The sequence below is a fragment of the Heterodontus francisci genome, chromosome 1, assembly GCF_036365525.1.
Source record: "Heterodontus francisci isolate sHetFra1 chromosome 1, sHetFra1.hap1, whole genome shotgun sequence".
Taxonomy (NCBI): domain Eukaryota; kingdom Metazoa; phylum Chordata; class Chondrichthyes; order Heterodontiformes; family Heterodontidae; genus Heterodontus; species Heterodontus francisci.
This window is the reverse complement of record NC_090371.1, coordinates 155,014,598-155,029,840: the sequence shown is the minus strand read 5'-3', so window position 1 is coordinate 155,029,840 and position 15,243 is coordinate 155,014,598.

Genomic DNA, 15,243 nt, shown 5'->3' with positions numbered 1-15,243 from the left:
TCAATTTTGACAGGTGGCCAGAATATCGGCATGGGTTTACTGCCTGGACAAGGTAAATTTAGTTTCATGTGTTTTCATAAATTTTAATATTAAAATGAAGGCCCTGCTGCTGGGGCCGCACCAAGGCCTCACTGCCGCCAATATAATGCGACGGGGCCTTCTCGGCGTCAGGGATTGTGGCAGGCCTCTCCCGGAGGAATTTTCCGGGTCCCCCCCCCCACCCCCACGATCCCCAATATCAGAGGGCTAGTAAAATTCAGCCCAATATATCAGGAATAAAATTCAACCATCTCAGAACTAGCTAGTGGGATGTAAATAAGAATATGTAAGTGAATGACACATTACTGCGACAAGTTTGTTGTTTATTTGTAATTGTACTAAGATATTCACGGGCTAAAGGCTCAAATCGAGATTGCTTCTGGTTGATTAGAATTGCTGGGGCCTAAACTGGACAACTCCAAAAACAGGTGCAGAGTTTGCAATGTGCAATTACCCACACCTGTTCAATATGATGCAGGCACGGTGGCAACTTTATACTGCCTATTCATTACCATGCTTGTCACATGCAGCCAGTGATAACCATGCTATTGAATGGCTGCACGCCACAGCAGGGGCCTAAAATCATGAGCGGCTAGCACAAGTTAAAGCAACCCTAGACTACTTAAAGGGGATGTGCATGGTGTCTGCAACAGGTGCTCGAAGTCCTGTACAAGGCACTATGACATGGAAAAAGACTGAAAAATGGCACAACATGGAACAGTACGAAGTCCAGTTTGGAGGCCTGCTTCGACAGGGTGCTTAAGTCAGGAATTTAATGAGTGTGGGAATTCAGCGCAGTGAGGGAAGAGGTGCTGTTCTAATCCTTTACAGAACAAGGAGTGGTCCGAGTGAGGGAGAAGGACACAGCGAGACCTGAGAGCTGAAGTCCAGAGACATTAATTAGGTAAGCAGGTAGGTGATTAGTTGGTGAGTTTAAAGGATTTATTTTTATTTTCTCCAAACTGGGGTAATAATTTGAACTAATACATGGAAACATAGAAAAATAGGAGTAGGCCATTCGGCCCTTCGAGCATGATCTGCCATTCAATACGATCATGGCTGATCATCCAAACTCAGTAACCTGTTCCCGCTTTCTCCCCATATCCCTTGATCCCATTAGCCCTAAGAACTATATCCAACTCTTTCTTGAATATATTTAATGATTTGGCCTCAACTGCTTTTCACTCTCTGGGTAAAGAAATCTCTCCCCAATTCAGTCCTAAAAAGCTTATCCCTTATCCTTAGACTGTGACCCCTAGTCCTGGACTCCCCCGCCATCAGGAACATCCTCCCTGCATCTAGTCTGTCCAGTCCTATTAGAATTTTGTAGGTTTCTATGAGATCCCCCCTCATTCTTCTAAACTCGAGCAAATACAAGCCTAATCGACCCAATCTCTCTTCATACGTCAGTCCTGCCATCCCAGGAATCAGTCAGGTGAAGTTTTGCTGCACTCCCTCCATAGCAAGAACATCCTTCCTGAGATAAGGGGACCAAATACCGGGGAGATATAAGTATTGTATTCAATTTATGGCTTAGCTAGTTAAACTACTTAATATAACTGAAAATTATCACCGAGTGATATTTGTAAACTTGAAACCCTAATTAGTTCAATAAATACAATAAAGATGGCAGGGCAGGTGATGTGTTGCAGCTTTAGCATGTGGGAGCTAGTGAACACCAGTATGATTCACTTCAATCATACATGCATTAAGTGTTTGCAGTTTGAGGAACTTCGGCTCAGAGTTGATGAGCTAGAGTCTAAACTTAGGATACTGCGATGCATCAGGGTGGGAGAAAGTTACCTGGACACTTTGTTCCAGAATGCAGTCACAACCCTTAGGTGAGGTACTTCAGATTTGGTCCATAGTCAGGGGTAGGAGGGTGTGACTATGGGTGAGCCAGGTACGGGAATCCAGAAGGTAGCAATGGAGCAACCTCAGCTCTTGCACTTGTCCAGCAGGTTTGAGATGCTTGCAACCTGTGTGGATGAGAACAGGAGCTGCAGGGAGGATGAACAAACTGACCATTGGACTGTGGTACAGGGGGTCATTCAAGTGGGGGGAGTAAAAAGGAATGCAGTTGTAGTAGGGGACAATAAAGTTAGGGGGAAAGTACTGTTCTCTGCAGCCAAGAGTGTGAGTCCCAAAGGCTGTGTTTCCTACCCAGTGCCAGGGTTAAGGACATCTCCTTGGGGCTGGAGAGGAACGTGAAGTGGGAGTGAAAGGATCCAGTTGTCATTGGCCATGTAGGTACCAACGACATAGGTAGATCTAAGAAAGAGGTTCTGCGCAGGGAGTATGAGTGTCTAGAGCTAAATTAAAAAGCAGAACAACATAGGTAATAATCTCTGGATTACTATCTGAGCCAAGAGCAAATTGGCATTGGGTTAATTAGATCAAAGAGTTGAATGCATGGCTCAAAGATTGGTGTGGGAGAAATGGATGTCAATTCATGGGGCACTGGTACCAGTACTGGGGAAAGAGGGAGCTGTTCCTTTGGGATGGGCTTCACTTGAACTGCGCTGGGACCAGTGTCCTGGTGGATCGAACAACTAGAGCTATTGAAAAGGTTTTAAGCTAAATAGTGGGGGGGGGGGGCAGGGGGAGAGGGAGGGAGAGTTCACTTGGGGGGAAATGTAGAAAGTTAACAAGAAAGGACAAGGCAATAGTGCAGGGTAGCGATACAGGTAATGATAACCAGACTGTGACAAGAAGGAACAGAGTGTACAAACATAAGAGTGCACCAGCAAACAGGGTCAGACTAGGGAAAAACTATAATAAGACAGAATTAAAGGCTCTTTATTGGAATGCATGCAGCATTTGTAACAAGATGGATGATTTTTTTATTCTTTCATGGAAGTTGGCATCGCTGGCAAGGCCAGCATTTGTTGTCCATCCCTAATTGCCCTTGACAATTGAGTGGCTTGCTTAGGTCATTTCAGAGGGCAGTTAAGAGCAAACCACATTGCTGTGGATCTGGAGTCACATGCAGGTCAAACCAGGTAAGGATGGCAAATTTCCTTCCCGAAAGGACATTAGTGAACCACATGGGATTTTATGACAATCGATGATAGTTTCAGGGCACCATTACTGAGACTTGCTTTCAATTCCAGATTTTTATCAATTAATTGAATTTATTAATTACATTTAAATTCCACCATCTGCCATGGTGACATTTGAACCCATGTTCCCAGCTTGTCCCTCTAGATTACTGGTTCCGTGACATTACAATTGATAGCCCATAGAAATAAACAGGTATGATATGATAGCCATTACAGAGACATGGAGCTGAATTTTATCAGCATGCCGCACTCCGCGGCGGCATGCCGTGAAGTCGGTGGCCTTCCGACATGGAAGTGCTGCCGCATGGCCCCCGCGCTATTATGCACAGGGGCTCATTTAAATGGAGCGGGCAGAGCTGCCGCCCCTGATGACATAGAGGGGGTGGCCGCCGTCTCCCCGGCAACGGCGTCTGGCGCCTTGCGCCAGCGCCATTTTTAAAGATCATCATGCCCTTAGATGAAATTTCAATGTTTAGAGGGACCGTTTTGTTAATGCCTTCAAATAAAAGTCTGTTGACACCTGCAACCTCTCTCCTACCCACCCCCCTAATGAATAAGTAGTCAGTTTTTTTTCCATATCCCCCCAAAAAAGTGAGTTCTCAATCACAACCTCTCTCCCCGAACTTAATTGCCTTTGACCCTAAACCCCTTCCCACCATCCCCACAGCCAATGAAAAAGATTTTCCCACCCCCCACCCCCACCCTGATAATTTTATTCCTCCCCCTCCTTGGAACGCTGTATGGAGTTCCGAAGGCGCGCGATTTGCGACTGGTTGGCCATAAATTTGGCGTGGGACTGCCGGTGGCGACAGGTAAATTCATTTGCATGCTTATTACTCTCATTTGAGTATTTTAATGAAGGCCCCACTGCTTGGCAGTGGGGGACCGCACCGAGGCCTCACCGCCACTGCTAATAACCGGTGGGACCTTCTTGGCATTGTGGGTCATGGAGGGCCAAATCCATTAGCATTTTACGGGCCTCCCCATCACGACCCACGGCGTTGAGTGGCTGGTAAAATATAGCCCATGGTTGCAGAGTGATCAAGTCTAGGAACTGAATATTTAAGGGTACTTAACATTTTGGAAGCATAGAAAGAAAGGAAAATGAAGTGAGGTTGCTACGTTAATAAAGGACGCAATCTGTACAGTAGCAGAAATGATCTTGGCTGAGAAAATCAAGATATAGAACCAGTTTGGGTGGAAATATGAAATAGCAAGGGAAAGAAGTCACTGGTGGGAGTAGTTTATAGGTCACCTAACAGTAGCCACAATGTAGGACAGATTATAAACTAAGAAATAATGGGGGCTTGTAAGAAAGTTACTGCAATAATTGTGGGCAATTTTAATCTTCATATCAAATGGACAAATCAAATTGGCAAAGGTAGACTTGAGTTAATAATGTATTTGGGGCGGTTTCTTCGAACAATATGTTGTGGATCCAACCATGGGGCAAGTTATTTTAGACCTGGTAATGTGCAGTGAGACAGGATTAATTAATGATGTTACAGTAAAGCATCCTCTAGGCAAGAGAGATCATAACATGACAGAATTTAACAGTCAGTTTGAGGGTGAGAAACTTAGGTCTGAAACAAGTGTTTTAAACTTAAATAAAGGCAATTATGAAGGTATGAAGACAGATTTGGCTACAGTGGGCTGGGAAAATAGATTAACATTAACATGGTAGATAAGCAGTGGTAGAGATTTAAGGAGATATTTCATAACTCTCAATAAAGATATATATCATTGAGAAAGAAAGAATCTACGAGAAGGATGCACCATCCAGAGTTAACTAAAGAAGTTAAAGATGGTATCAAATTGAAAGAAAAGGTGTACAATGCTGCAAAGATTAGTGGTAGGCCAGAAGATTGGGAAAATTTTAGAAGCCAGCAAAGGATGACTAAAAAAAAGGGAGAAATTAGAATGAGAGTAAATTACCAAGAAATATAAAAACAGTCAATAAGAGCTTCTACAAGTGTATAAAAAGGAAAAGAGTAGATAAAGTAAATGTTGGCCCTTTAGAGGATGCGACTGGGTAATTAATAATGGGAAACAAGGAAATGGCAGAGACTTTGAACAAGTATTTTGTATCCGTCTTCACAGAAGACACAAAAAAATCTGAAGAGTACTAGAAAATCAAGAGGCAAAAAGGAGGGAGGAACTTAAAACAATCACTACATCTGAGAAAAACTATTAGGAAAACTAATGGGACTAAAGGCTGACAAATTCCCTGGGCCTGATGGCCTGCATCCTACGGTCTTAAAAGAAGTGGCTGCAGATGTAGCAGTTGCATTGATTGTAATCTTCCAAAAAATTCCTAGATTCTGGAAGGATCCCAGGGGATTGGAAAACCGCAAATATAACACCTCTATTCAAAAAAGGAGGGAGATAGAAAGCAGGAAACTATAGGCTAGTTAGCCCAACATCTGTCATTGGGAAACTGCTGGAATCCATTATTAAGGAAGTAATAGCAGGACATTCTAAAAAATTATAATACAATCAGGCAGAGTCAACATGGTTTTGTGAAAGGAAAATCATGTTTGACAAATTTATTAGAGTTCTTTGAGGATGTAACAAACAGGATGGATAAAGGAGAATCAGTAAATGTGGTGTATTTGGATTTCCAAAAGGCATTTGATAAGGTACCACATAAAAGGTTACTACACAAGATAAGAGCTTATGGTGTTGGGGGTAATATATTAGCATGGATAGAGGATAGGTTAACTAACAGAAAACAGAGTTGAGAAAAATGGGTCCTTTTAAGGTTGGCAAATTGTTAATAGTGGTGTGCCACAGGGATTAGCACTTGGACCTCAATTATTTACAATCTATATTAATAACTTGGATGAAGGCACCATGTGTATTGCAGTCAAATTTGCTGAGGAACATACATAGAGTCCACAAAGGGATATGGATAAGTTAAGTGAGTCCGCAAAAAATTGTCAGGTAGAGTATAATGTGGGAAAATATGAGTTTTACGGCCAGATGAGAAAGGTGTCTAGGGGTCCCTCTCAGCCTTCACCTGGTCTTACCATAACAGGGTTTAATTTTTAACACACCGTATGTTTTTTTTAGCTCCTCTTTGATGAATCCTTGTTTACCATTTTCCAATTATAAGGCAAAGAAACCAGCACAAACAAGTTTTCTGAGCTTTAAAGAAGAATGGTTGAAATTTATTAAAGTCTAATTCAGTTAATGCTAATGGATACACGATGCGCCCATGCTTGCATGTATACGCGATACACAAATGCAGATAGGGACAGAAAAAAGCAGAAGAAAAATAAAGTGGAAAAGTTTGAGGCAATCTCTGAAGAGGATTATTGTTACGGGTTTCGAGTTCACTGTAGACTCCTTGATTGTAGGTAGATCTTGCTTTTCATTGGGGCCCAGTATTCTTCTTAAACCTTGTTCACTAGAGAGACTTTTCTCTCTTGATGTTCATGTGTCTTCAGTGGATTTGGAGTTTCATGAAAAAGAGATGGAGAGCCAGACAGGAGACGTTGTGGTGAGCCAACCAGGAGTGATCTTTTCAGTCCAGGAGCAAACAGACACTCTCTGACTTCAAACTGTTTGTACAATTCAGAAAACCCCAGGCTGCCAAGCAGGTTAGTCATGTGACTAACTGGTCTGACCACATCCTGGATTGTATCATCTCAGCAGTCTCTGGAATGCTCCTCTTACACACAATACCTGGTGATCAAGGTCCATTGTGGGTTGAATGTGTCAGAGAATGATCCTTTGTCCTTCCAATCACCGTCTGTTAATATGCAAATATATTTTCCAGCCACCGCTAATCTGTTTAACAAGTCCTTTCTTCACTCCAGTAACAGTTTAAAATCAATGTTGATGACAAAATTAATGTGCCTCATTCTTGGCAGGCGGGGGCCCACCATGACAGTGAGGTTATCCACTTTGGTGGGCAGAATAGAAAAGCAGAATATTATTTAAATAGCGAGAGACTGCAGAATGCTTCGGTGCAGAGGGATCTGGGTGTCCACGTTCATGAATCACAAAACGTGAGCATAAAGGTACAACAAGTAATTCGGAATGTTGGCATTTATTGCAAGGGAGGATGGGGTATAAAAGTCGGTAGTATTGCTACAAGTGTACAGGGCAATGGTGAGGCCACACTTAGAGTAATGTGTACAGTTTGGGGCTCCTATTTAAGAAGGAGTTGTCTTGTGAGGAATGGTTGAGCTGGTTGGGCCTATATTCATTAGTGTTTAACACAATATTCTGAGGGGGCTTGACAGGATAGTTGATGAAAGGATGTTTCCCTTCATGGGGGAATCTAGAACTAGGCATCACAGTTTTAAATAAGGGGTCTCCCATTTAAGATGGAGATGAGGAAGAATTTCTTCTCTCAGAGTGCTGTTAATCTTTGGAATTCTCTACCCCAGAGAGTAGTGGAGGCTGGGTCATTGAATGTATTCAAGGCTGAGCTAGACAGATATTTGATCAACAAGGGAGTAAAGTGTTATGGGGGCAGGCAGGAAAGTAGAGTTCAGGCCAAAATCAGATGAGCCATGATCTTATTGAATGGCGAAGCAGACTGGAGGGGCCAAATGCCCTACTCCTGCTCCTATTTCTTATGTTCAAGGTTTTTAGATGATGCACTGAAGACCTTGGTGGAGAAGATGCAAAGAAGGAGAAAGCGCTCAATGCAGGTGCTAGCTAACCTAAGGGTGAGTTCACATGTGTTCTGCTGCAGAAGACTCAGATGAGCACTTCGATGAGCCAGAGGTTACAGAAGAAAGCTGATGGGTATGCATAACAAAATTCCTGGTCCATTGGCAGGCCTGCCAGAAAGTCTACGTGCAATGTCAAGGAGCATGGAGGAGCCTAACACCAACTTGGCACAGGGTTTGCAGAGAGCTTGGAGCCCATCCTTTCCAGCATGGAAGTGGTGGTCAATTCGACTATCATACCTTTCAATACAACCATGATTCAGCATCTGATGGTGGATGTCTCAGTTTCCATTGCATGACAAGCAGAAGCCACCCAACAACTGAGTGCTGTGGTAGAAGCTCAGACCTCTAAGCCATGTAAGCTCAGGTTGCTGTCATGCAATTTCAGACTGCTGCCATCATGGTTGCTGGTACCAGTGTTCAAAGGGCCTTGCAGGGTGTCATAGGAGCCCAGGAATCTGCCCTCCAACAAATTACTAGTATTGCTGAGGTGCTGCTCCGGGGAGTTAGCAGTTACTTTGTGGAGCAAGAGACTGCTGTCTTCTCTCAGGATGACAGCATTCGTCCTCTCACCCCTGCCACTCTGCCAATGCCCTTGCTGTTGCCTATCAGCCAGCCGTGCAGACTGCTGATGCCAATATGGTGCAGTCCAAAGCCGGGCCTTCTAGGACCAGAGTTGCTACAGGCCGTCCTTCAAGGCCATCTGCAGTCACCACCACTGAAAGTCTGCAGCTTTCCCCCAACCATGCTGCAGCCACTAGGATAGCACTGCATTGCAGCACTAGAACAGCAAAGCAAAAAAGACTTGCATTTATATGACCACTATATGTCCCTAAGCACTTTAAAGCCAATGAAGTACTTTTTGAAATGTAGTCACTGTTGTAATGTAGGAAACATGGCAACCAATTTGTGCACAGAAAACTCTCACAAACAGCAATGTGATAATGACCAGATAATCAGTTTTTGTGATGTCGATTGAGGGATAAATATTGACCAGGACAATGGGGATAACCACCCTTCTGTTCTTCAAAATAATGCCATGGGATCTTTTAAATCCACCTGAGGGGGCAGGCAGGGCCTCAGTTTAATGTCGCATCTGAAAGACTGCACCACTGACAGTGCAGTACTCTCTCAATAGTGTACTGGAGTGTCAGCCTACATTGTTGTTCTCGAGTCCTGGAGTAGGACTTGAATCCACAACCTCTGAATAAGAGGCAAAAGTGCTCCCAACTGAGCCACAGCTGAAACAGTGCACAAAGGTGATTAGTGTACATCTGTCTGCATATAACATGCTGTGATTTATAAATTTAGTTTAGAATGTTTATTTTGTGTTGGCTTTTATTTTTGCTTTGTGGTCAAGTAGACCCAGTCATGGTAAGTGACAGAGGGAAGGACAGATATGGGACTACTTGTGAATGGAGAATCGGGTTGTGTTTCCTGGTATCACAGTCAGATGAGTTGTTCATAGACAGCCTCACCAGAAATGGGCTGTCCACGTTGCTTCCTCCCTTCCTCTTCCTCCTCTGCCTCCACCTGATCATCCTTCTGCTCCTCAGCTGCTTGCCATATAGCTGGCGGCAAGGGCTGTTCCCTTATGATGGTGGGATTATGCAGCTTGCAGCAGACCATCACAAATCTTGACACCCACTCTGCTGAGTACAGTAGGGCTCCTCCAGAATGGTCTAGCAACAGAAACAGTGTTTCATCATACCAATGGTCTACTGTATTATATTTCATTTGACAGCATGGCTTTCATTGCATGCATGCTGCCCACGTGCATGTAGGTTGCGCACCAGAATCATCAGCCACATTGTCAAAGGATGGCCCTTGTTGTCCAGTAGCCACCTTTTGGTTTGTCATGGTGGCTCAAATACAGATGGCACAGTGAACTGCCATAGAATGAAGGCATCATGACTGCTGCTAGGATACTGCATTAACCTGCATGATTCTTTGCATAGGGTCACACACCAGCTGGACATTGACAGAGTGAAATCCCTTTTGGTTACAGTATATCGCAGAGTTGACATACAATGCCCACAAAGAATTGTGTGCAGTCAATTGCACCTTGCAACAGGGGGATGCCTGTAATGGTTGTGAAGCCATGCTCTCACTCTCCATGCTGCTCCCTGGTAAGAGAGAATGAAATGTACTGAGATCTCTGAATAGGGAGTGTCAGTGGCCTCCCTTACCCAACAGTGGATGACAAACTGTAAGATGTTGAAAATACTCCCAACTCAAGCCTGGAAGAAGCCCAGCCATGGCCATCTTCACAGCCACTGGCAATGCGGTGCTCACCTTGCTCTGAGTTTGCAGCTGTAGCTGCATCAGATGACAGATTTCAATGTAGACATCCTTAGTGAGGCACACTCTTCTCACATACTGTTCCTTAAAGAGGTTCAGGTAGGAAAATCTGCCTACTCTGCATTCTTCTAGTAGTCACTCACTGCGGGTGCTAATGCCCTCACCATATGACACCATGCGCATGCATGCCGTGGATGCCATTTTGAATCTCTAAGGGCACTGATAGCATGCAAACAAGGTGCACTATGGATCCGAATTTTAGGCCTGTTCTTTTATAGTGAAAAGATGTTTTCATTTCTGAGTTTTTCAATTTTGTTTAACAAAATTATTGTGAAGTCATTAGGGTTCACTTCAGTTTTCAAATTACAGCATTAGATTTTTTATAAAATGATAAACATTCCAACTATGTTTCTAATGTGCTTACATGCATTGACATAATTTATATTTAACTGTTGCAATCTCTTTTGGAGATGGTCAAACTGTGTATCAACCTGACAATATAAACTCCATTAATGGATGAGAGAGAAGACAGTGTTAAATTACAAGATGCCAGTTAATATTTTTGAGGTTGCAGCTGGGTACAAAACATTTATTTTATTCTTAACATTTTATTTGAAGAGTTTCATTGCTGACAAAATAAAGTTGAAACCATACTGTTTCATATATAAAGCTTCAATAGAGATTTTACTGTATGCCCATTGCCAAAATCCACGCCCATAAATGAGTACCCATCTCCCATAAATCAGAGCATAATTATCAGTACACAATATATGCCTAGAGGTCAAAAAGAAACCTGTATTACTTGTCCATAGCTCAGTGTATTAACCCAACCTTTCTTGTGTTTTCCTAATCTTCAAATAGCAGAAGAATAAACAAAAGTAAAAATACAACATTTTTCTAACTCCCTTAGTAATACTAAACTTATACAAGTTCTAATGTAATTCAAGCAAAATACTGCAGATGCTGGAAATCTGAAATAAAAACAGAAAGTGCAAGAAATACTCAGCAGGTCAGGCAGCATCTGTGGAGGGAGAAGTAGAGTTAATGTTTCAGGTCTGTGACCTTTCATCAGAACCCTGATCTGATTCATCAGAATCAGTTCTGATGAAAGGTCACAGACCTGAAACATTGGGCTGGATTTTACCTTAGGCGGATGGGAATTCGCCACCGACGTAAAAGTCGGTAGCGAACTCGCTTGCGCCCGGCCCGGGGATCCGTCCCGCATTTTAAAGGCCCCCAGGCTTTAATTGTCCCGAGGCGGGACTTCCACCTGCTTGAGGGAGGAGGTCCTGCCTCATTGAACTGCCAGCCAATCAGCGGGCCGGCAGCTCTTAGCAGTGGCCACTGCTGGGACTGCAACCCAGATGACGACATGGAGCCAGGAGCGAAGGTAGGTTGGGCATGCCTCACCAGTGAGATCAGTCGTGCTCTGGTGAGGCTGGAGTGATCCTTTGGGGGGAGGGGAGGCGTCTTATGTTCCGGTGGTGGGTTGGGAGGCGGGGGCAGCCCTCAATCAGGTACCCTGTGCCCGACTGCCATGCACACCCCCCCCCCTCCCCCCCCGGCGCGCAGAAAGGCCTGCAGCTATTGCTGGGCAGCCTTTCACGTCCCCAGCATGCCTGCTTGCCATGGGTAAAATACCAGTGGAAGCGGGCAAGGGCCCTTAAGTGGCCACTAAAGGGCCTTGATTGGCCTCGGGTGGGCTGGGCATTTTCTCCCCACTGCCCGACCGCCGTAAAGTTGATCAGAGGTGGGAACGGGGCAGGTAGGCCTCCTGGAGCCTCCTGCTCAATTTTACGCTGCCCCCATTCTCTCCCACGCCACCATCCAACCCGCTGGGGGCGATGTAAAATTCAGTCCATTAACTCTGCTTCTCTCTCCACAGATGTTGCTTGACCTGCTGAGTATTTCTTGCACTTTCTGTTTTTATTGTTCATGTAATACCTTTGTTCAAAAAGGGAGAGAAGGTTAAAACTGTAGACTAGTTAGTTTAATGGCAGTTGTGAGCAAATTCCTGGAATCCATAATTCCAGATAAAATTCGTGAACATTTAGAAATGCATGGATTAATCAAGGACAGCCAGCATGGATTTATTAAAGACAAGTCATTGTGGAACACATCTAAAAGCATTTTTTGTCAAGGTGATTGATTGGCTAGAAAAAGGGAATGCAACATATGTAATGGATTTTCAGAAGGCATTCAATAAGATTTCTCACAAGACATTTGTTACAAAGGTTTAGGTGTGTGCTGTGAGAGAAAATGTAGTAGCATGGATAGAAAGTTGGTTGATTGATCGACAGGAAACAAAGCATTATAGTTGTTGCTCAGACATATTGGATGTGGAGTACCCTCACAGTCAGTGCTAGGCCTACTTTTCTACTGGAGAGATACAACTGATTTGGACAGGCATTTGGAGAACAAGCTTGAAATTTGCTGATGATACAATAATAGAGAGTTTGGAAAAGATTTAGAGAAGACATAGAAAGATTTGCAGAACAGCAGGTGGGTACACAAAGGCAATTTATTGTGAATATATGTGAGATAATACATTTTGGGAGGAATAACAGAATTAAATTATATACTTCATGGAAAGATGCTGGAGGGCACTGATAAACAGTAACCTAGAGATTTAAATGCATAATTTCATGAAAGTGTAGGTAGATAAAGCGATAAAAACACAAGAGTATTTTGGGTATTATAAATCAGAGCATAAGTATACAAGATTAAAGAAGTAACAATGAATTAATACAAAACATTGGTTAGGTCACAGTTAGAGTGCTGTGTGCAGTCTTAGGCATCCCATTATAGAAAAGATATGAAAGCCATAGTGCACATGCAGCATTGCATCACTAAGATGATACCAGGGATGATTAAAGAAGCTGGGATTGTTTTCTTTAGAGCAGGAAAGGTTAAGGGAGATTCAATAGAGGTATTCACAATTATGAAGGGTTTTGATACAGTAAATAGGGAGAAACTGTTTTGACAGGCAGGAGTGTTGCTAACTAGAGGACACAGATTTAAGGTAATTTGGGCAAAATAACCAAAGGGGAGATAAGGAGAATTTGTTTTACGCAGTGAGTTGTTGTGATTCTGGAATGATCTACCTGAAAGGGTGGTGGAAGTAGGTTCAATAATAACTTTCAAATACTTGAAAAGGAAAATTTAGCAGGAAAGATCAGTGGAGGAAGACTAATTGGAAGCTCTTTCAAAGAGCCAGCAAAGGCAAAATGGGCCAAGCAGCCTCTTTTCCTGCTGTATGATTTTATGAGCTTATGTGAAACTACAGTTATGAAAGACATTAGCTACTCAGACTATTTTCACTGGAGCAGAAAAGGTTAGAAGAATCAATAAAGATTTTTAAAATTATAGAGGGATTCAATAGAGTGAATAGGAGTCAGTGGCAAGTGGTTATGAATTTAAAATGTTGAGACAGTGAGGAGAAACACTTGGAGAAAATTTTTATGTGGAGGAGTCTTGGAGATAGGAATGCTTTGTTATATGGATTGTTTGAGACAGACATCATTGAATAAATAGTTGAAACAGAGAATAATACAAAGCAATGGCCAGAGGTTCCTGTGTGATTAGTTTTGAATTGTTTAAGCAAAGACACAACACAGGCATAATGGGTCAAATGTCTTCCTCCTGCACTGAAAAATTCTATGGTTTTATATTTTCTTGTAGCCTCTAGCGTTTATCTCAATACTCTCTGAAGCACTGAAAAGTTTGGAGCGCATAGTCTAAGATATAACTCTAGTATTCTTTGAAATTCAAAACTGGCTTACAGGAAATGAACAGTGGGGATAAATTTGACTGATTAACATTGTAAAATGGGCGATATCAATCAAAGTCAATGGAAATGGATCAATATCACCCACTGTACACGATCACCCAAAGTCAAATTTACCCCCAGAGCCTTGCACAATTGAATAAACCGTATGAAATTCAAGTAATAATTTTCCGAACTCTACCCGGATGCTGGACTGAAATCTATTTGCACATGTTACCAAACCTTTTAACTTAAGTTTATTCGTGTAAAGAGAAAGCAACCAATTTGCATTAAGTGATTTCTACTTGCTTAGCAATCAAAACATATTGACACATGAATAATGCTTTTCCTCCCAAGTGAATGTGAGAGGTATTGGATATTATTTAGTGATTACATATTTATTCAGCCTAACCACTTGTTACAGCAAAGAAATTTATAGTAACCAGCCCAATTTGATAAATAGATAGAAAGATACTGGGGCCAAAAGTCCAGAGTATTTCCACTGCACTCCTGATGTAAAGTTAGTGGGAATCCAGAGAAAGAACTAGATGTGTTGGGTACTGACATAATGTTAGACATTTTGCCTATTCTTGTCGTGGGTATGGTCTTTGCCGTTCACTTAAAAGACCAGTGGCACCAGAAGAGGTGGAGATACAGCAGGGCTGCCAATGCCAGGCATTTTTGTGTTCAGCCCCTCAGCTGGTGGGAGTTGGATTGGTTGCCAGTATGAAGCATTCTGGCCCGCTGACTGGTATGTGTGGGAGTCTAGGAGTTTAGGCCAGAATTGTGAGTTAGACTTCTGAGGAGGAACCCCAATTTTTTGTAACTTTTCCCCAAACTAAGGGGGCCACTGGAGGAATTTAGCCATTTTTTTTTAAAGTAAGGGTATTGATATACCTTAAGACCTGCCACTGGAGGCAGATCAATGCCCAAGATGCAGCCATAGATATGTGGAAGCTCGCCACTGCAATTCAAAATAGGGAGTCATCCGTGACCATGGAATGTTCAATGGCAAATGTTCCCAGCAGATACAATCCATCATAATTGCTGGGATCGTTAGTCCATGGATTTTCAGTGTTGTTGAATTTCTTATAATTTGAAATGCAACAGATCACTCTATTTCATGTATAAATCAGGACAATAAAGGGGTAAAACTGATAAATCAAAATTAATTTCTAAATGGTCACAAGGTCTGCAATTACAAAATATTCAACATTAGCAATATCAATGCAAGACATAAAATTTGATAATACACAAAGTTATTACAAAATAAGTAGGATAGAGGGATCCTTTTGCAATGCAAATACATAGGGCTGGACATTCGTTACAGAGGCTGGAAAGAGCAGCCTGCTCTGGTTTTGGATCAGAAACCTGTCTTCGGTGGGAAACT